Below are 24,310 nucleotides of genomic sequence, written 5' to 3'. Positions count from 1 at the left end.
TGTTCAGGAATTGGGTCGCTCGCTCGGGCCATAATTGTTTATCTTTGACTCGTCGCTTCGCCGCGCGTAATGTCCACAGTAAAATGGCATGCTCCTAAACTGCATTGCACAATGAAAATTTAAACGTGTCGCTCTAGTTAGAATAGAAGCGGTAACAATATGTTCTAAAATCCCTGTGAGTTATGGGTCAGAAACGCTAATTTTAGACTGTGAACTGTAGGCATACTTTTTGTCTCGTTTAAAATGGTGGATCCCAAGATTCCCAAGGCGTTAATTATCAGCCACAGAAAAGGCAAGTTTCAATCTCAATCCGCAACTGGTCTTAAAAATGCAGCACAAGACATAAATTGATCAAGATTTAAATTTAAATTCAATAATCAACAAAACCTCCTACAGTGTATAACGAAACGTGATTCATTCTCATTAAGTTCAGATACTCCCGATTCCAACCCCTTCCATAATTCATTCGAAGCACCAACATCCATCATGACGTGTTCACTTAATCTGAATGACATAATCGTCACTACATCTGAGAGCTTTCGTCGAGTCGTCCCAACGTGCTCCCTTAATAGTCTAATGGTCTAATCGGCACTTTGATGGTATCTCCCGCCTTAGCAAAGTAAATTTAGTAATTACCGCTCAAGATTACCTGGTAATTTGAGGCGCGGAAGGTATCGATCATTCCACTGAGGAAACACCCTGATAGATTTATTAATTACGTAATCACCTTAATCTAGTATAAAATCAAAGAGTACCTATTTATATTGCATGCTTGATGATATTGTATAGAATACTTAAAACTAAAGATCTAATTGCGTTTGAAATCAGACGACAGATCGTCTGGGATAAGTAACATGAAAACAATAGTAGAAACATTTACCAAATATATATCATCATAGTCCGTCTGTCTGTCTGTCACCAGGCTGTATCTTATTAACCGTGATAGCTAGACAGTTGAAATTTTCACAGATGATGTATTTCTGTTGCCGCTATAACAACAAATACGAAAAAGTACGGAACCCTCGGTGCGCGAGTCCGACTCGCACTTAGCCGGTTTTTTTTATCTATCTACTTATTGGTTTGAGACCTAAAGATCTTTAAAAGTGTTTAAAACACTGCTACTAAGAAGTCGGTGCTCCGCAGAAAAACATACCTATTGCTGCTGGTGCTATACCATACCTATTGCTGCTGTTATTACCATGCAGATATTGTAACCTCGGCTGTACGCAAAAATATATTAACAGTAACTTATGAGGACCAATTTTAAAATCTATCACTATTTTAAAAGGCGTGCGTTATCTGAAATTCGATGGGTTTTGTTGAGTGAATTATGCTAATGAAAAATCTATAACAGACACCTATTGAGATCGTCCTTGTCAGACGAAGTACATAGTTCAACGGTCCGTCTGCCCTTTGCGAGTGTAGGCCGTTGTCTGACTGTTCACTTTTGATCGCGAATTATTAACCTAGTTCAATGTTTCCAGGTAAAATATTTTTAAAATTTGTAGGTTGATAATATATTTGTAAAAGAATTCCTTTGAAAGAATCTGTTTTTAATATTCTAAAACAATAATAGTAGATAGTTAACCAAGGGATGAAAGGCACTCATTTCTGCCGAGGTAGTTTGGCCCTCGAACGCAGTGAGAGCGTCAATAGTCCGAGGCTGAAATAATGCCTTTCCCCCGACTTAAACACTCTACTTTTCATTTCGAATAAGAGGAAAGTAAAATACATAGTTTTTAAAAACATGACTAAGTATAAATTTTTTACAGCATTTCTTGAGGGTACTTTCAATTAAGGCGCTTCGCGCAGTTTTTGGCCAAAAACTGTTACATTTTAGAGCTTATAACTTCTAAATGAGTCAACCAAAAATTATGAAAAAAATATATATGCATCTTCACTCTATGGACAACAATCGCAACATTTGACTTTTTTCCTGAAATTTGTAGTTTCACCGAAAAAAAAATAACACGACAGGCCGTTTTGCGGCTAACTTTGCTTATAACTTCTAAACGGCTTAATCGATTAAAATTATTTTTAAACTAACAAAAATGTTTTAACAGGTTCTACAAATACAACATAGCTTTTCTTAATCAAAAAATATTTTCTTAAGAAATCGAACGTTTTTCCACATTTCATGCGTATGCAGCCTGAAAATGGCGTGGCCGGCAGTCGTGTGCCAGCTTTGAGACGAGGAGGCTGTGTCGCTCGTCGCTCCGTGCCTTCCTTGCACTATGTTCGCTTATGCACAAGCAAAGTGCTATAATATCGGAGTTATTGTGGCCAAAGAATAAATAACTGCAGAGCGCTGATTTGGTTGCGACGCGCATTAGCGAGCGCAACATGGTATTTTGCGGTCTATTACAATGAATGTAATGATAATATCCGTATATATTATACTATAATATACGTATGTGTGAGAAAACTTCATTTGAAATAAATAAATAAATGTTTTCTAACCGACATATTATAATGTCATTAAAGTTTTACGTTTTGAATAATGTTCCATTCCATCTCGAAACAATAAATAATTGATTTAACATAAGCTACCTATTACGTTGTACCTATATGTATGAATAGTACCTGTTAAAACACATTGTTTTTGTAGTTTAAAAATATTTTTAATCGATTAAGAACTAGCAAAACGGCCTATCGTATTTTTATTTACGGAAAAACTTACTATTAAGTTTATTGTAGGTTTAGTTAAGTAGTAATTAGTGTTAAATAGTGTAATTGTAGTTATGTCTGTAAATTTTTCATGGGTGATTCTTGCCTGTTAATAAACGTTTAATTATTTTATTATTATTTGTATCTCCTTCTGGATTTCAGTAATTATTTCATTGGGGTCAACTTGGTGTATTATGTCTTCTAAATGGGTAAACAAAAAATTATGAAAAAAATATATATGAATCTTCATTTATTGTTCAACAATTATAAAATTAAACTTATTTCCTGATATTTATAGTTTTACCGTAATAAAAATAATAACACAGGCCATTTTGCGGCTAACTTTGGTTATTTTTATTAAACGGCTAAATCAATTAAAATTATTTTTAAACTAACAATAATGTCAGCTATTAAATAGCTGACGGTCTTTCCACCGCGATACAACCGGCCGACGATTTGTTTTATTAACAATATCATCTAAACTACCATCTGACAAAGTATGAAATGGGATGCGATGACTGAAAAGATTTTTTTATATGTTCATGTGACCAGCTGACGGTCCACCGAGATACAACCGGCTGACCATTTTTTTAATTCACAATAGCATCTAAACTATCATCTGACACAGTACCAAGCGGGAGGCGATAACATTTTTTTTGCGTGTTTCGGTGGCTGCCATTTCTCAACCCATCAACGACGCGGCAGCTGACGTCCACAGGGGTTCATCATACATAGCCGTTAACCACTAAAAAAATAAATGACTGCAAAGCGCTGATTTGGTTGTGGCGCGCTTGTAATAAAAACCGGCCAAGTGTGAGTCGGAGTCGCGTTCCAAGGGTTCCGTACATTACTCGAATTAAACAATTTATTTTTTATGTGAAACGTGCGTGAAATGTCTTTAATAAACCCGTAGGGGTTGGATCAAAAACTAAATAATTAAGTCCGACTCACGCTTGACTGCTCATTTCTAATAAGATTTCCTGTGATCTATAATAGGTAAAGATCTATTTTGTGTATTTTTTTCAAAATTTTATACCCAGTAGTTTCGGAGATAAAGGGGGGAATGCTAATTTTCTGCCTATTTTCGTGAATAACTTCTAAACAATTTAAAAGTGCTTGTTGCTAGGCCTATTTGAATAAAGAATACATTGAATTGAATTGAATCGAATTGAATTGAATTGACTGTTTATCCTAAAATTATAAAAAATATACATTTTAGATTCTCACAATGAGCTCTTTCATTTGATATGTAACACGATATAGTTTGAAAAACTTTTTTTTTAATTTTCTCTTTTACCCCCCAAAAGTGGCCCCCGTGTTTAAAATTAATTTGTTTACGTTACATGTCCGTCTTTGGGTCACAAACTTACATATATACACCAAATTTCAACTTAATTGGTTCAGTCGTTTCCGAGAAAATAGGCTGTGACAGACGGACAGACAGACAGACGCACGAGTGATCCTATAAGGGTTTCGTTTTTTCCTTTTGAGGTACGGAACCCTAATAATGATGATATTCCCACGTAATGATTGAGAAAACTTCGAACTTCGAAAAATAACACATTTGTAGTAGTATATGAAGCTAGTAGGTACTTTAATTTTATAAGTTAACTATTAATGGCATTATTTATATTTATTTATTACGGATAAAAAAAACTGTATAAAATAAACGCACTGTACGCCTCAATTTAGTACATACCAAGCTTTAGCTATAAATCTTAATCCGTCGATTTGACTTAGGTATTTATTTGTAAGAAACAGATAAAACACAAATTAACTAATTGAGGCTTGTAAAGTATAATGCATAAGGGAATATATTTTTATTATAATTTACACGCATGATCTACTCATACTCAAACAACAAAATATCTGCAAAAGATACACAAACGCCAAATGCCGCGCGCCTCTGGGCTAGTATAGCTGTAGGTTATTCTTTGAACCTCGTTCCGCCGCAGTCGCCGCACCGAGACGAAATTCACGTACGATCGCAGTGAGCGGGGTGCGGGTACAGAGACGCTGAGACGCTCAAGGCCAAATCAGCGAGAATCGTCTTAACCATTTAGGTAAAAGTATCGTTATTTATGGAATGGGGAGTTAAAAATCAGAATCGAAATTGTATAACAATCCCATTTAAAATCAAATTTCAATTGCTTATCGTAAAAAAAATATACTTGGAAAGTTAAATGCTCTAGTGCAGATGTCGACTACGAAAATAATACTCTTTTTGCTAACAAAACTGATGTATGGAGTGAGCACTCTTATGTCTACTTAATTCTCTGTGTTACTAATTTAACTCTATTTAACATGTTTGATTTCGTTGTTAAAGTGATTTACTTTTAAACGGCCTATTTAATGTGACATCTAATAGAAGTCAAAAGAGAAGTAGAAACTTGGATCGTGATAATTTAAAAGGAAAATGGCTGGCATCCGAGAGATTTATCATGTCGGGAACAGTAAAACACAACGCCTACGTTAAGAACATGGATAAGCATTGTTCCATGTCTACAGAAAGAGAAGTTATGAAAACGACGCGTCCGGAACTCCGGATAATGAAAATTACTTTAAGTAATTAAATAAGAAGTACCCTGTTTAATTTATGCTATTACTTATACAGTCCAAAACAGTACAGTTTAAATTCGATGAGTCCAACATAGTATGGATTTGGATCATACAGAGCAGGTTTTGTAGAACATACAATTCCGATTATAACTATATCACCTAATTTTGTATTCTGACTTCTGACTAGGGCGGGCTACTTTGACTTAAAATAATGTTTCTTCATAAATTAAACAAAATTAGTATTTTCAGCATGAATAAAGAATAAATAAATTTATTTTGTCTCCGGATTTCACGGGCCTATAAATTCCGGTCTTTCGATAGGCTTGCGTGGGGATATAAATCCAACACGTAGAGGCCCCTTGGAGAGCTTTAATGACATGCAAAACGCCTGCTGGAACCCGTTCACAGGCGCACCAATAGACACCCATGAACCGGTCGCAGCAGGCATTGGAACTATTGTAGAAAAAGTGAACAATATAACGGCTGTGGATTGAAGTTTGGGTGGACAATGAGACTGGGTTATTGCAAAACGTCCGGGTACCTGCCATAACAATGTTTTCACTAATTATCGAGGCAGGCGGTGACTTGCCGCCCAGTAGATTGGCCCCTGAAACTGTCGTGGTGAAGACGACCAGGAGCAACACCGGTGTGAGCGGCTCAGGGGTGTCGAGAGGTGTGCGCCGCTTTCTACTCAGTGGCTGATAACAGCCACTATGCCAACTCGCGTCTTGTGCATGTTTCACTTCCACCCCTGGAGCATATAGCTCTAACGACTCTCCTCTCTGGATGGTCAATGAAGGCAAGCCAGAGTTGAGAGTCCTGCGAAGAACGCCTGAAACCCTGACCGACTCTCGAGAGTGCTCGGGTCCGTAGGGTCGTTACTCCCCAACAGCTCGCCACAAGCTGCCCTGCGGTTTATTTATTTTATTATTATTATATTTCAGTGATTTTCAGTAATAAGTTTCCAAACCTGTTACATTACATTCGATTCACTGTTTGCTTTGTTCCTGAAAATACTGAATAATATCAACATATTTCACTGAATGTATTATCTCAAATGCAGCGAATTATTGTTGGTTAATTATGCTCTACGGCGCTAGGCTTTTTGGTGGCATCAAATGCATTAAAATGTAAATTCCATCTATAATTTAAGGCAATCCAGGCAGTTTAATGTAAGTGGCATGACTCAACCAGAAGAATTTCTGTTATGTCGCATTTAGTCATCAACAGTAAATATTCCGGCTTAGCCCATGAACTAAAGGTAATGTTGATGTTGCCATTCATTCAGTTTATAGTCCTTTGTATTCGGTGCTTTCCATTCCCTTCTGAACAATGTTATGTTTAAACCAGGCTTTACTCGTAGATATAATGTGTTAAAGCGATCAATAAAGTTAAGTGCTGAGGTACATTTTACTAATTTTACAATGTTTAGTGATGGGCAGCGGTAACATTCCCGCTACCAGTAAGTTTCCATTTGGGAATGTTACTAGTAAGTTACCAATGTTACCAGTAACATTCCCAAAAGCCGGTAACATACGAAACTGATGATAGTGATGACTTATATGAGATAAAATAAGGTTCAAAACTTTTTTTTTTGTACAACTTACTCAAAAATATGTCCCATAGTTCTTAATTCGCTGACATAAGAGCTATGGGATCAGTTTTATAAATTTGGTATACAGATAGTGAGTACCGGGGAAGGACATAGGATACTTTTTTATCCCAGAACTCACCCCTTAAGGGGATGGAAAGGGGAGTTGACATTTGTATGGGGAGTCAATAACCGCTGAACCGATTTAGATGAAGTTTGGTATGGAGATAATTTGAGTCCTGGGGAAGGACATAGGATAGATATTCGCGGGCTTGGTTTCCGCTACTCGACGTCTTACTATTGTGCCTATTTTGCGTGAGGGACATAGGATAGGTTTTACCCTAGAAATCAACCCTAAAAGGGGTGAAAAGGGGAGTGGAAATTTGTATGGAACCCAATAACACGGATTTAGATGAAATTTGATATGGAGATAGTCTTAATTGTTGGGGAGGGTGTAGAGTAGTTTTTATTCCCGAAGTCATCCTGTTCTCTTCTCCACTCTTCTAACACTCACTCATAGTGCCGTGGAGTGCTACTGGGAGCAAAGGGTCAGGGGTAACACTTGCTCAACGTGACGCTGGTTGTATATGATGAGGAAAGCTCAAGACCTGGAACACCTGGAGTGCTGCTGGGTGCAACGGATCAGGGGTAACACTCGCTCAATGTACCGCTGGTAGTGTATTATGGGAAAAACTCAAGATCTGGAACACCTGGAGTGCTGCTGGATGTACCTGATGAGGGTAAAACTCCTTAAATTGAAGATGGTAGAGTATGCTGTAGGCAGGTTAAGTTCTCCAAGACCTGGAACACCTGGAGGTCTGCTAGATGAAGCAGGCGTCTGACCAGAGCTACTACACGCTTAACGTGCAGTTGATACTGTTTGCTGTAATCAGGTTGAATTTTCCAAGACGTAGAACACCTGGAGGTGACTTCCCATGGGTCACTCGGTGCCTGCAAGACTTTGGTGACCAAGTTTCTGCTGGAAACACTGCTGATCTCCCACCAGGGGGCTACCACAAGCTGAATGTTCAGCGGGTAAAATTTCGGTAGTAAAAAGGGGTGGAAGTTTGTATGGGGAAACAATAAATGTAGCTGATTATTTAAAAATAAGCTACCCAAATTACTAATTCCACGCAGACGAAGTTAGTATTTTATATGAAACTGTGATCATTATTTATTATCCCTTTACTCTACTACTACTACTCTAATTTCAAATTTGATTAAATAATATAAAATCGAAATTCCAACAACTCAAAAATGACTTTTGCCACTTGAAACGTTATACAAAACTAGCTTTTGCCCGCGGCTTCGCGTGATTTAAGAATCTATGTCGTTTTGTCTAATGTACAGGGTGCGGGGGAGGCAGGGGAAGGAGAAAATATGGTTTTATAACGACTTACAAAAGATGGTTTATATGGCATATGGTTCGTAGGTAGAATACATATATAGGTATATGTACTTACGATGTTTTGCATTTTACTTAGAATGGAAACCTAAACTTATAAGAAGCAAACAGACAACCACCTTCTTGTAGCACCTTGAATGTACTCAATACGGATGCAGGAAGTTTCCCGATGACTTACTCCTTCCGCCCCGTCCGTCCCGCCGCGCCGCCCGCACTCGCCTAGGTACCGATTGACGACGATCGAGATGGCACCAAATACAAATTTAAAAATCTATTAGGATAACGCGGGTCTCCATACCTCAAAAGCAAAATTAGAACCCTTATAGGATCACGTGTGGCTGTCTGTCGGTCCGTCTGTTACAACCGATTTGCTCCGAAACTACTGGACCGTTTGAATTGCAATTTGGCACAAGTACGAGTACTTTGAAGAATTTTCATGAGCACATTATTCAATTTCAAAATCGATGCGATTTTTGTAATGAACGTCCCAAAAAACCATAAAAACGACACCCATATTGATATTTAGACTTTTCAACCCCATTGCACCCCAACAGGGGAGATGGTTTTTCACGTCCGTCACGTTGGATTTTAAAATCGTTCTTGTTTTCCTAATTAGCAACCCGATAAACCATAGAAACAATACCCATGTTGATTTTCAGACTTTGTCACCACATTTCCCCCTATTAGGGGGGAATTTGCAAAAAAAACCTGTAACACGTGTTTATTCATTTATCGTTAGGAATACTATATATTATATCTTACCCTAGATCACTCATTTCTATTGATTTACAGACTATACTAATACTCCTGAATACTCCTGTGAAGTTTTGAATATAATAGTCTAACTAATCTTGTTTCCCCATACAGACTTTGAACCCCCATTTAACCCCCTTAGGGGGTGAACTTTGAAAAAATAATTTCTTAGTGTACCCCTAGACCTTATAAGAAACCTACGTGCCAAATTTAGAATCTCTAGAACCAGCGGTTTGGGTTGTGTGTTGATATGTCAGTCAGGCAGTCAGGCAGTCAGTCGGTCAGTCAGTCAGTTTCTTCTTTTATATATTTAGATGTTGCTAGGTTTATTCTAATAATTAAACTGATTTATACACATATTTTCTTTTACTTTATAGAGTTGAGCATTACTTTAATCATTATTTCCAGATAGTAATGTTCCCAGTAACTTTGGAAAAATACCTGGTAATATTGGGAATGTTACCGGTAACATTGGGAATTTACTCTCTCAGAGATTCCTTGACTGTTTTATGACTGTAAATAATAGCATTATTATTTTCTTAAGTATTTAACACGAAAAAAGCATATACAATTCTAATAATTTTTTCAAAGTTACTCAATGTTACCGATCTGGGTAATGTTACTGGTAGCATTACCGGGAATATTCCCACTTTTGAGTAAGTTACTGGTAACGACCCATCACTAACAATGTTACAAGGTTACAACATTGATGTTGATGGTGGTAAAAGTCTGAAATATTTTAATAATATGAAACAGAAAAACAAAAGTTGTTTCTTTCATAGTTTGAGAAGAAAAACCTAATAGTACCCACATACATATGAAAACTCAAGATCCGTCTCGCGCTGACACAAATACTGTGTAGATATGAAAGCTCTTCTTTGTGCGGCATGCCAATAAAGTGTAGAAAAAGTATTAACAATTTCAATTGTTAACACTGTCTCTCACCATTATTTGCTAAGATCCATTTCTGATGATTATGTCTTTAGTGTAAACTTATAGTTTTTTATATTTTCATCTACAAATCAAGCATTTGCATTTAAACAGTGCTATTTATTTGGTGAAATGGAACTGATGATGAAGACCAGAACCGAACACCTCATCGTTCAAGTATTTTACAAAGACTATTTGTATTGCTAGAAGACACCTATTATGGTCGTGAATAATTTTAATGGCATTTCAAACTGTTATTTAAAGTCGGTTTTTTTCTGTTGAAGATTATTAGAGGAGTCTTTTCAAAATAGGTATTTCTCTATGAACCCCGTACAATGATAAGCCCTTTTGAAAAGACACTCCTCATTAGTTTTCCTAGCTAATACATTATATTTTAGTCCACCCATTATAATATTTTTTTACGTAAAAGGCTATGTATAGTTATGTCCTGTTTTACAATTTAGTCGTTTTTGCTTTTAAGTTCATGTTCATGCGAGAAAATTAATTGCTACTCCAGAACCTACTTCAGTATAATTGGGCTCTAATTCCTTTTTCGTCTAAATGTGATTAGTTAATTTAAGAGCGAGGATTTAACTTACGTTCTTTTAAAGGTCTTGCCGTGGAATTGATAATAATACGGACGCTTTAACAAAACCGTCACGGAGTGTTATGGCATTGTATTTTTCATTAAGTTGCTTTCTGAGCCCCTCGTGAATGGATCATGATGTCATCGGTATCTACAAAAACCGAATTTAGCTCTGAGGTTAAGGTTAGACGCCATTTGGTTGCAGATGTAATTGTTGGAGAAATCCTAAAACTAAATAATATTTTATGATTTATGATAACAGACACCGTAATGTTGTTGGAAATTTAAACAAAATGAGCGTCTGCAATATGCGGACATTTTTTTTTGGAGTAAAAGGTACATTTATTGCTCTACCGGGAATCATCTTTTATAAAGTTATGTGTTATAAAAATACAAGGATCAATTTTAAGGACTAATCTTGTAATAATTTCGTCTTATTGTTTAGCCAAATTTATCAACACTTGCCTCTAAAATGAACCACATCGTGCAAGAATATGGGGTTTAGTCGTTTTCAAGGCCGTTATGCAAGTTTAGCCAAGCCTTCTGCATTCGCATACATTTTGAATTTATCATTTTTTTTTTCTAAGAATTTTAGATGTTTAAATATTTTGAAATTCAAACAATCAAACAAAATAAATCATTTTACATATTTAATCGATATAGTTTTTTTTTATTTTACCTCTTTTAAGTCTTTTAACGAAATACTTACGTGTACACTGAGCCCTAATTCCAAGTCAAAAGAATATCCATCTTCTTGTACTTGCCAATTAAAGAAGAAAAGATTCTTTGACTTGTTCTCAAAGGTTTCACCTTTAAGCGTCTTTGCTTTGACATTTCTTTTAAGCATATCAAATGCAATACCATGCAAAAAGTGTATATACAGTCAATATAATGTTATACAATGAATTAAAATCTTGATTCAAGATACATTCCGCTTTAGGAGTCCCCACTCCCCAGCAAGCTCGGCCGAATTTCACCTTCCCATACAAACGGAGTTTCGTTCTCATTTTAAAACTACGTGATGGAATTGTTGGATTGTAATGAAACTTTGCACATACAATGAGATGAGGTATATCTAAGTCTCTAATAAGTTTATATAGCTCTAGTATATAAAACAAATGAAATAGAGCAAAAACAAGTTTTGTATGAAAAACTTAAATTCGCTGTATTTTTTTTACTATTGTATCTGAAGCTACATAAACTAACTACAGACCTAGATATACCTTATCCTATTGTAAGTACAAAGTTTCAGAGCAATCTAGCTGGTAGTTTTAAAATGAGAGCGTAACTACGTTTGTATGGAGAACCGAGCTTGCCGGGGTCTCAAGCATGTTCAGTCGTGCTTTCTGCTGTAAAGTTAATGATGTATTTATGGTTATAGCTCCCAAAGCAATTTCCTTTGATTAACCTCGTACATGGTCCCCACACTAAGTGCACTATCTTCCTTTTATTATCTTAGCTCTAGGAGTGACCCAGTTTCAACAACAGCAAGCACCAATATTAAAAGTAATGCGAAAATTAACAAATGCGCCGAAACTCTACACAATATGCCAACAAACTTATGATTGACGACATGACATTTTATCATGATTACATAGTTTGTTATTTTCCCATGAAATGCTTTTTCACCGTAATCCTGTTCAGTGTAATTTTATGTGGCATTATTATTATAAGTCACGCAGCTCTGGTGGAACAGGGAGGAGCGAGAAATTCTTCTAAGTAACGTTGTTTGCTGCTTTTGTCATGCTAAGAAATCTTATTACGGATGTCTGTCCAATTACTTCTGTTATTATCACAGTGCTTCTTCGTATACGTATTCAGTAATTATGATAATATCGCGCCTGCTGCTGCGGTCCGGCTTTGATAACTCCATATCAAATGTTCAGCCGACACCTGCCATTCACGTTATAATGAAGACCCAAAATTATAATGGCGAACTCACAGCAAAAATCAATAAGCCCTCGTATGATGGAGCGACGGAAAAAAAAGAGCTGCCACACACGCCGCAGCGCAATAAATCTTCCTTACGTTTGCTTACCAAGTGTCGCCTGAAAATACAACAAGCAAATTTGTGCGAAGCCGATCGGCACGTTTGTGATCCACAGGCGTGGTCCTCGTATATTTTTATTGCCGCCCTTCGGCGGTGTAAGGCATAATAGTAGATTGTGTCACAAGGGAGCAAAATGACATATTTACGGCGAGGGCGTACAATTGAATCCTAAACGAAGCGAAGGATTCTATAATAGAATCCTGAGCGTAGCGAGGGATTCTAACATAGAATCCTGAGCGTAGTGAGGGATTCAAGTGTTAACGCCCAAGGTGAAAATTATTTTGCTACCATGTGACACATACTGCTTTTCACATCACCTATGAGGAAAACATATTACTTAACTGTCGCCCAGCGTGGTGCACCTTCGCTCTCTACTTATCTGTACATCATATGTATTTGCTCGTCCACTTACTGAAATCATCTAAAGGGCCGCCGCCGCTTTAATAGTTTGCGTTTTTAGAGTTCCGTAGTCATCTAGGAACCCTTATAGTTTCGCCATGTCCGTCTGTCTGTCCGTCCGCGGCTTTGTTCGGTGGTCGCTAGAGCTAGAAAGCTGCAATTTGGCATGGATATACATACAACTCAATTATGCAAGTCGTAGAATAAAATAATAAAAAAATATTTTTTTGGGTAACCCCTCCCCTACACGTAAGGTGGGGGTGTTTTTTTTTTTCGCTTCAACCCTACAGTGTGGGATATCGTTGGATAGGTCTTTAAAAACGAATGTAGAGGGCTTCAACAAACATTTTTTGATAAAGTGAATATATTCGGAAATAACCGCTCCGAAAGAAAAAACAAATTGTGTCCCCCCCCCCCTCTAACTTTTGAACCATGGGTCCAAAAATTATGAAAAAAATCGTAGCAATAGACCTTAAGAAAGACATTAAATGAAAACTATAGCGAACATGATCAGTTGAGCCGTTTTTGAGTTAGACATTTGGTATAGAGATAGTTTGAGTCCCGGGGAAGGACATAGGGTAGTTTTTATCCCAGAAGTCATCCTTTAAGGGGGTGGAAGTTTGCATGGGGAATCGATAAAAGGAAGAAGATTGGATAAAAAATAAGCTACCCAAATTACTAACTCTTCCCAGACGAAGTCGCGGGCAAAAGCTAGTATTTAATTTCTCTGAAACAGTTTCATTTTCTGAAAGAGTAATGCCGTTGCCTACTGGCAGTTTTGGAACAAAAAAGTAAACAATTGTGCCATTTTCAATCAAAAGGGTACTTATTGTCGGTTGTCAATAAGGCGCTATTTCCATACAGCTTCAATTTGAATTCAACCTTATTGACAGGCGACAATGTGGTACCTTTTGGTTGAAAATGTCACAATTATACTTTAAATTAACAAATTATTTTAAAATTACTCTTGTTTCCTATGTGTCTTTCCTCATAAATATTGCAATTTAATGTTTTTCACTATGAATTATTATGACCAGACATGCTCCTCATAAATATTGCAATTTAATGTTTTTCACTATGAATTATTATGACCAGACGTGCAGTCTCCGATTGAAAGTAAGTTCTAAGGAAAACATGATGGCCATACGTCTATTACTTTAATTTTAATTACTGATTATGCAAATTTGATTGTCTTTTTGGTTTCCTGTGGTGTTCAATATGAAAAGTAGATTTTATAACTCTGGTGAAAGGCACCAAGCATCATTTTGTCCCTTTGTTAACAATATTGTATATTAATAGCTCCAGTTTAGCCTATTGTGACGGAAGGGTAACTACGGAACCCTACACTGAGCATGGCCCGACATGCTCTTGGCCGGTTATTAAATATAACACAGATGTTTGGAACAATAACGTTGCATGGGGTAAAAGCTATCTTTAAACAGGATTACAGTAATTTATGTCGGTTCAGTTGCCCTCCAACATTTTAAAGGCAGTCGATACCGTTGAATGATTTACTATCTTCGTTCTCAGTAATTAAACTCGGGGGATCTAATGAGATTGGGCTGATATCCTGTGCAAATGATCATTCTTCATCATTATTCAATTAATATAGATGATCCAGCACTCATTTGCCCGACGATTGCTCGCTTTTGATTTTACGATGCGGTTTATGAATCAGTGCATTCATTAAAACGGGATGCATGTGTAACTGGACCGCTCGGACCGTTTCTCACATGACGCTTCAAGACGATGAATCTGTGTTAAATGGTTGAAGTTTATGGTAAGTAAACCACGACGCATTATGAACGTGAGACAAGACGCAACAAATTATAAGATTTATATGACAAATGACAAGGTGTTCACAATGAGTCTCCGATGGCGTAAGACTATTAAAGAGTTTTCCCATGAAGCCCTAGAATATAAATAATATTTATAACGAATTTCATGACAAGAATACTATTTACTTAAAAAACAAAACTAAGTAAAAACGCTAAGATAAAATGTACATGTACTAAGTTCTTGTTATTTTAATAAGCTTCTTTAATTTATGCAAAACATTACCGAAGCAATAAATAAGAACAGTATTAAGAATTTAATTTACTTTAAACGAGATGAATATCTATTTCATACTGAATGTAATGTTAAAGATGCCGAGATATACCCGAGCATTTCACAACATTAAATACTTCAAGTGCTGTTGGAAAACTTAAAGTCGTAAACAGTCGTAAGTACCCTTTAAGTACGCACGTATTCCGATTCACACAAATGGCTCTAAAGTGGCTCGAACCAATTTATTAGTTAACCGTATTTTATTCCTCGACAATTTCTTTCACTTATTTTACTATGGGAACCTCTTGATTAGTTTTACGTTCAGTCTACATAAGCCATCGTCTGTCGTCAACATATCTGCGGTGTGGACTATTTTCGGAGTCTTTCCTTTCTGTCGTTTCTATTTCAATATTTGAACCAAACTTGCTTTAAACATTATGTAAGACCGGAACGGAGACTGACTTTTTTGACATAGGTATTTTGATTTTTGATCGATTAATTAAATGTTTTAAAGAATTCAGGCCCCTCAAACGCAATTTTATAGTTTTTCTACGCCTGCTTAAGTTTATCATGTTCTACTTTTTTATCATCTTAATCTGATGTTGGAATTCAGATATATTGGAGTGGCTAAGGGATCATTTTTGATCCTTTGACCGGCAACACGCCAAACGGTCCCTCTTCCTCGTTACGCTATTGAAGATTTATTATCCTTGTCTTTTTTTCGTCATTGTTTATTTTTGTTAGACCTTTTGTCAATACAACATCTGTTTCGGTTGCTCTTCGTTGTCGGCTACTTTTGAATTGTTTCTAAGCCTCGTCTCATCAAATAAGCCGAGTCATATTGAAATTCCGTATAAATATAAACAAAAACCGGTTAATATGTACGCTTATCGAGCTACTTGCATTGCACAAGCGGGGTTGGGAACTTGTAAGAATAATGGTATCTTCTAACTGGCGTCAGTAAATTCTGATATCGTCAGCTTTGTATACATTCGTTATCATATCAGCCGCGGCAACACAAGGCTAGTTCGACGCCCCTCAGCAAGCTCGACGCGCGCCTCCTGCTGCGCTCTCCCCTCGCCTCCGCTCCCCCCGCCGCCTGTTTGACTGACTGACTGATGCAGTTTCCTCTCGGTCGTCGTGGAGTCCACACGTCTCGTCTACTTAAAAAGCTTAACGTATCCGAGCTTTGTATGTTTTATGTGTAAGGTGTCATCAGAATTACGGTGCCGCATTGTCCTCACTTAAATCATTAGTGCTTGTGAACCTGTGAACGGCTCCGTTGACATATCTTATCTTAAAGTGATTAAAACTGTTTGTTGTTGCAATAGTATTTTAAACTAAGTTTTAATTTACTTTTTAAACACGGGATGTTTTGAAACATAAGGATCTATATCTTAAAGGTAAGTGTACAATACATTGTACTTAGTGATTATTTCTATATAAAGTTAATTATTAACATGCATGCTATTTTTAATTTTGCCGCTTGTACTTACTGCTACCGAGCTTACTTGTCCTGGTCATTTTAGTATAGTTACAGTATCATTGTAAGCCCCCCTGACATTCTAAACCGTAGTTAGCTCCTAATACAATACATCCCAAGCAATGCTTCTTTCTCCCAGAACATCTAATCCAGGAAACAGCCCTGTATTAATCAACGGTAATAGAAGTAAAACTTGATCGTTCTGTTGATGACATAAATATTTAATTATCCCACGATGCGAGAGGGTAGAGGGCGAGCCGGGAGGGAGAGAGCGGGACGTGAATACCCATACAATTTCAGAGGGGTTGCGGTGCCGGGTATGGGGTTTGTGTTTAGGTACTCGGGCGTTCAATTTTTCGGCTGTTTAAGTACCGATCTTATTATACAATCGACCATTACTTGCTGGACCCGTTGATAGCAGTCATTTATGTTGCCTGGTACCATGGCATGGTAACAAACTGTTACGTACCTACCATGATCGAATTAATCGGGACGATAACAAAACTAATATGTCTGCTTTTGTGTCCCTAATCCGATCGACACGATTACTAAATCCTATTAAGAACTCCCAGACTTAATTACCTACGTGCCAATTTACTTAATTTTCGTATTTTCCAATACGTTTTGGTTCAGTTTCCCAATTTTTTGCAAGACGGTCATCGATCATTTTAGTAGATATCCGGTAAATATGAACAAAGATAACATGGTGACAACCAGATACAAGACAAATATTATAAATCTAACCTACGCTGATGTTTTATCTTTCAGCCCGCCTACTGACCTAACCTCTGAGTTTTAACTTTATGCGTGTAAAATATAATGAAAAGGACCGTTGTAGACCCTCATCAGGCAAGTTTCGACATCACTACACTAGTTTAGACGTGTTCAAGTTTATTTTATGTTTGCTCACCGTTATTAGGTTATCAACTTATCATTACCATGTTTGAAATAAGCTACTTGTGACATACGTTGTTTAATTTTATTAGGTATATTTACAATGCACGTACTATTAACATTCCTATATTTCTTCATGAAAATAGCAGTAAAGGTTTCACTGTTATTTTTTAATAAATAAATTGTAGAGTCAAAGTATGCTGTGTGTTTCTAAGAAACATCTTTCTGCAACACATTAGTAAACCGTTTTTCAGTATTGTGTGTGTTGTGTTCCATGTCCATTCGGAATTGTTTACCCCAATCATAAATTTCCCAATACATATTGTGTTTTGTAATAACATATTTTATATCCCACGTATTTTATTAATTTGTTACGACATAACATACGTGATACAATAAATGAGAAAATGCATATGGGTATGGGTATTTAACTACGCAAAAGAAATGAGTAATCAAATTAGAAATGTAGACAATTTTTGCGCTTTTTTTATTATTAAATATGTACTTATTACTACACGATAAAATCTAGCCATGCATGATATGGTAAATATTTTAAATGAATGTGTATATACCATATCCACAGATTATTATAGCTATCGCTATTATACCTATTATATGATCCGTATGACACTTCCTTCAAGTCTCTTTTGGTTGAGCTTAATTTAAAAAATAATTGAAGAAATCAGTTTTTACCGTATTTTTAATATCTTTGCTCCATATAAAAATGAACTGTTAGAGTCCAGGCCATAAATGTAAAACAAAAAAAAAGAACTCTTCGACTTTCGAATGTGCATTGGGTAAAAAGATATACCAGATATACCATGCATTACATAGGCAGATTTTATCGTATACAGTCATTACAGTCTTTACTACTCTTTTTTTCTTAATCAGTACAAGTTAATACGACTTTGTCAAGATCGATGATGATCACTTACGACGACCAGACTTTGGTAAATAACAAGCATTCTACATATGCAAATATTCTCATAAGCAGATTATCTTGTCAGATAGCCCTAAAGGAGCAAGTTTTAATGGACTCCGTACTGTTACTTCCACGAAGCGATTTGCAAGATTCATTGTGTGAATAACGATTACACTTTCAAATTTATGTCTTCCGAACAAGGCTGGGACATAACAAAGCTTAACGCCCTCACTGGCAATAATGTGGGGCGAGAGAAATTTAATTTTTATCCGACACCATTTCGCGAGAACTAGATCGTTGCTTCACAGCACTATCTCCACACATTTTTCTTTCCACACAATTGTTCACATCGCTTGTTTGTTAAAAGATCACTTAAGATCCAATGTACAGGACATTGACCCATTTATCAGATTCGATTTGAGTCACTTAGCACCAACATCAATTTTCATCATCGTAAATTGCTTATTTTCAAACAAGATGTAATAGAATGTCATTTTTATGTAACAAAAGAACTCATTTCAAACTACGTTTTGGACTATTGTTAATTTTATAATGGGATGAGATTACATTTGAATTTCAAATGATCTGAAATATGTTACTGTTGAGTCACACTTTCATTCTCACAAGTGAATGTTGAGACCGATTATATGATATGGAGTATGGACCTCTCATAATAATAAATCTATGCTTGCATTAGAGATATTCATGTGAAAAGAATACATTCATCGACATTAATTTATGGGATGAGTGTGAGTGAACCTATTAGCCTTATTTGTAATGTAATATTATCAACCTGCTTAATTTTTTCAATATTTTTTAGTAGTTTATGCTCTATGCATCTTCCAGTTTGATTTTATCTTGAGTGGTATTCATTCCTTTCTTCATAGCGTTTATAAATAAAGGTCTTCTTTGTAAGACCGATACAGTTAAATAGTAGTTGCTTATCTATGAAGAAATTTTGAACTGGTTTTTGTTGACGATAAATATTACGAGTTCTACTAACTCCGTAACTACCTTGGCTATTTAATTTATGAATTGTTATTCAGTTAATGTTCTAGTGTAATGGTTACACTTATTTCTACATTATAAATATAACTAATAGAAAAGTGAGAATACTTTTTCTACCATTAGCTAAATTATGTATTTAGGTCAACGACGTAACAAATCGCTACTTTATCCTTATGATTTAATACATCTGTTTGCTTACATAGATTATCTTCGTTTTAAAAAACCAATGCCTTCATAGCATGAGCTCCTACAGATCATGTTTTATTCATTAATACGCATTCCTTCTTCGCTCAAATATATTAGCTATTCAAGGCATTCCTAATTACAAGTTGAAAATGAGCATCAGACAATCGGATCAAAGGCCGCTGACCTGTCTGCGGTTCCTATTGAATCGGTGTTTGTCATTAATATTTATGGGTCCTCACTCTTCTCTCCGGGAAAGACTTGAGTGTTTGTTCATTTATACCTCCGTCCGCCTCCCTACAGCTTGCTAATCAGTGTCAAAGTGTGCTTGGATTGCTGTTTTAGTCTCTCGATGGTTTATAGGCAGGCAATTCAGTTACAGGTACACTTATGATAATTCATGCTTACAATCCACGATTAGTCCACGTTTTCGGAGATGATGATCGGAAATAGGTAGGTTTTCAAATATTTTGGTCATATCGTTGAAAGTTTCTTCGAACAAGTGCTGGTGGCCTAGCCGTAAGAGCGTGCGACTTTCAATACGGAGGTCGCGGGTTCAAACCCCGGCTCGTACCTCGTACCAATGAGTTTTTCGGAATTTATGTACGAAATATCATTTGATATTTTCCAGTTGCTTTTCGGTGAAGGAAAACATCGTGAGGAAACCGGACTAATACCAATAAGGCCTAGTTTCCTCTCTGGGTTGAAGGTCAGATGGCAGTCGCTTTCGTAAAAACTAGTGTTCTTGGGATTAGTTGTCAAGCGGACCCCAGGCTCCCATGAGCCGTGGCAAAATTCGTTATCCCGGGATTTGTGTAAGTAGCAAAAGGATTTACTTTTATTATTTCTTACAACCAAATAAAAAGTGGTTATATGTTTCTATGGCCCTGCGATTATGTTTTATTATTTACGATATTGTATTGTTTGGCTGTTTTGTTCCGTACACATCATAAGTCATCCATACTATCCATACTAATATTATAAATGCGAAAGTCTGTCTGTCTGTCTGTCTTTCTGTCTGTGTGTTCCCTCTTCACGCTTAAACCGCTGAATCGATTTAAATGAAATTTGGCATAGAGATAGGTTAAGTCCCTGAGAAGGACATATGATAGTTTTTATCCCGAAAGTCATCCCTTAAGAAAGTAAAAAGCGGGGTGGAATTGAAATAATTAATGAAGTGCCTGCTAATTTGTGTGCATAATATGCTCAAATTGAATAATTGCTATGAGAATTTTTCCAGGCGCTATACTCACTTTAGCTGCTGTCACTAAGTCCACGCAGACGAAGTCGCGGGCAAAAGCTAGTAAAATTATAAAATCCGAATTATGTATTCAATGTATTCAAATTATCATCAATATGATAATTTTATAACCATATGACATAGTCATTGCATCGTCGTTACAGTTCCTTGTCTCGGACGAAATCTCTCGCTTCAAGATAGTGTAGTGTCGTGTATCGCAGTTACCGTTTCCTGCCCGTAGCGCACCAATTTTGTATAGAAATGGATGCAGTTGCAACATGAAACAAGACCTCTATTTTCGCAAACTCGTACTGTATAACTGAAAACGCACAAAAACACGGATTACCGTTATACTAGCTCGCTCGATGTCTCAAAATCCCATTGTGTTTGGTCGTAGATTAGACTCTTCCGATTCGAATCTAGCTTCCGGTTTATGTAGTGCCTCGAAACGAAAGGTAAAGGTTAGGTAAATCAATGTTTCGTGTCGAAATCGGTGCCGGTTTCGATATTTTACTATCTGAAAACACGGACGCCGTGCTGAAGATATTGCTCATAAAATACTAAAGCAACTGGATTATATACTAAAAGTTTGTTGGTATGATCTGCAGGATTGTTTTTCTTACCATATAACCACCCCCTGGGCACTAACCAAGATATTTCAGTGATGGACTAATAAAGGCCTAACAGCACACAAACTAAACAATCATTGGGAATCAAACTGCGTTGAGTTAACTTACCACTAACACTAACGAACGGACGTGGGACGCGTCGCTCACTCGTTGCGAAACTTAGCTTCCACGAATACTCCTGACCCTCCGCACGCCGTTAGCATAAGTAATCTTGACACTAATACACCCAGAAATTTATACGTATGTTCAGCTACGTAATTACCTACACACACTCTTATCCCCAGATCGAAGATACAACAGTTCCAAACTGGTCGACGGCTTTTCGAAAGGTGTTTGTACATTAGATAAGCATCTGTTGTGTAGTGTTTTTATTTCTTTTGCGACGTGCAATTGATTTATGATTGATCCAACGAGACAGACCAATGTCACCACCTTATCGCTCACCATCCCAAGGCTCGAGTTATAGGCTATTGATCTCTGTCGTTGGGATCACATCGTTTATTCTACAATGCATTGCACAACTTTTCTATACCGTGATGAGGTCGACACGTGAATGTAAAAAATGACGTGCGTGAGAATCCGATTTATGTATTTGTCCTTGGATTATGATTTAAGAATTCATTACGATTAATCAGAACTTTGACACGTTGAATACGAGCTATTGACGTGGACGCAGAACTTTTCTATAGACTAGCGATCAAATATTTTTTTGCTGATGCTGTAATTAGAAACCTCTGCGGATCTAATGCACGAAAGTCATTAGCGACATCGCTTTAGGCACAATTTAGCAATCGTTCCAGATTTTAGATCATTCTCAAGGCTTCGTAAATAATTTGCTTAAGAATTCACTAATTAAAAAGATCATTTAGTCTCACATCTGCAGAATTTAATCGCCGACACATTTGGATTTGTGTTGATGTTTATGTGCATTTAATTTTAGGTCGTGATTGTAACAAACAGGAAAGGTTTTTTGTTTTCGTCTACGGATGCGCCTGTGATGAGTACCGCACGAAGCAAGATTGCCTCTAAAACACTTGTTGATTGTGGCTTACTGATGACTCGGAACTCAAGCAATTAGCGTGTTATGCGATTTAGGTAAAATAAGGTGGCTTAGAGGTCATAGGAAACATTAAGTACCTATTTACTATGCAGGTTTAAAAAATTGCGTGTCGATTACTTTTTTCTTCGTTAAATAGTGGGCACATTATTTGTAAAACATTTTGGGTCTTTGAATTCGTTTAAAACGACTAGACCAATATGCTTTTCAATATGTTCTATTATTTTGTATACTTAATTACACATGTGGCTTTTTAGGTCTGAGGTAAATTCAGCGTCGCGTGGTTCCCTATAATTTGACATGACAGTTTTTGTTCACACCGTTTCATTCGGTTACTTACGATAATGGCGTCTTAATCATACCAATTTTGTCGCAAAAAGTGGTAAAGTACATATACGTCAGTGATAAAATAAGGTATTAGTGTTATTATACCTCTGAAAACTTCAAGGTAGCCAAAAGGCTCTTATTTCGCAATATGCGAGTGATATTAGATGTAAACAAGCTTTTAAAGTAACCGTGTCACGATCAAGACCCGTGGCATTTGCAGGGAGCATTTTTGCGACATTTAAAGGTTAATCGATATCAGGTCATTAAAGTTTTTTTTCTTAAGTGTCTTGCAACTTGATACTTTTAATGAATTTATGTACAAATCGAGTGTGTCACCGAGTAAAAAAGTGTATAAGGCAATTATAAAATTTTGTCGACTACTTACTTTCTTTATCGCGAAATCGCCTGTGTTTTATATGTTGTAATAATCCTGCATTCACACTCAGAATACCTACTACTTATTGTTCTACCAAGAGTACTTATTATTTTAAGTAATCTTTTAAATTATGCACTGCCGCCAACGCACATATGCGTTCATTTCCATACCAATTGTACCCTCTCTGGCACTGAGTTAGCTATTAGTCCTTCTACCTACCACCTACCATATCTTATATTTCCTAGGACAGTTTAAACAGCTTAACGTTAAACTAGGCGTACAGTTTTTGCTTGCTATTGTCGTCTGCGTAACCGTTTACAAATGAGCATGATATGTTACTGTCGCCGCTAGCCTCAACGGTTTGCTTCCATATATCTAACTGCTAACCGACATAGTTCTATGCAACCGTGCTATTCCCACTTTTTATGAGGATTTATTACGCTTCGCACATGGTCTCAAGATACTATAGATACTAATTTATATCGTCTTAGCAATTTCTGATAGTCAACTTACTGCTTAAAGCTTTTTGTTAAGAGAACAGTCAGTAGTGAGCTTTTTAAAAAGTTATTAGAGTTTTTAATGTCGCTATATACTTCTAGTACTTCTACTCGCTAACCGGAGAGCACAAATGAAATAGACAGATTTTTAGCTTGATATTAAATAACTTAGAAAAAAAAATCAAGACTGGTACGCTTATACAAAAAAATACATACAAATACTCGTTTGGCATATTTTGTTAACATTACAGTGTAATTGTGCCATATTTATAGTTTTTAGGACGAAAATAATTAATGTTATCGGTTAAATATGCGAATGTAACAAAGATTGCTCTATTAATGAAAATATAAGCAAATACAAATCATCAGTCTACTTCCTACGTCGTGATTATAGGGCACGGCACGTCCTACATATTAGGTAGGTAAAGGGTATTGAGTGTAAAGGGCGTGTGCTCCTGGGCGAGTAAATTAACGCGCAGACTACACCATTAGTTAATCTGTTTCGACGAGACATAAACCTGGTTACTTTACGAATATGCGGGTTGTATATTTCCCATAAAAAATGTTGTTATTAAGTACTTAGGTATAGAAGCTGCTTCAGTCCTTATGTCGTATAAAATTGACCTTATTAAATTACAAACATTTCATACGAGTGTTGATAATAATAAATAGGTAGGTACATCAGGAAAGTGTATTTAGTTTCAC

General features: G+C 36.5%; 2 protein-coding genes across 7 annotated transcripts in view; one reads left to right on the top strand and one right to left on the bottom strand.

Moving 5' to 3' along the window:
• The window catches only part of LOC134745383 (adenosine 3'-phospho 5'-phosphosulfate transporter 2), a 423,869-nt gene that overhangs the window by 340,083 nt on the left and 59,476 nt on the right, over positions 1-24,310 (bottom strand). The window lies entirely within an intron of this gene.
• Positions 1-24,310, top strand: part of LOC134745371 (tyrosine-protein kinase Src64B) — a 100,799-nt gene that overhangs the window by 21,922 nt on the left and 54,567 nt on the right. Inside the window, exon 1 of one of the 5 annotated variants that reach the window (XM_063679403.1) lies at positions 15,897-16,392. The exons of the other annotated variants lie outside the window; for them this stretch is intronic. The gene's annotated coding sequence lies outside the window, so the exon portion shown is untranslated. Of the gene's footprint in view, positions 1-15,896; positions 16,393-24,310 lie in introns of those variants that run through there. 5 annotated transcript variants of the gene reach the window in all.

The sequence above is a fragment of the Cydia strobilella genome, chromosome 11 (genome assembly GCF_947568885.1).
Source record: "Cydia strobilella chromosome 11, ilCydStro3.1, whole genome shotgun sequence".
NCBI classification, from domain to species: Eukaryota; Metazoa; Arthropoda; class Insecta; order Lepidoptera; family Tortricidae; genus Cydia; species Cydia strobilella.
The sequence above is the reverse complement of the archived record's forward strand: the minus strand, read 5'-3'. Positions and strand labels throughout refer to the sequence as shown.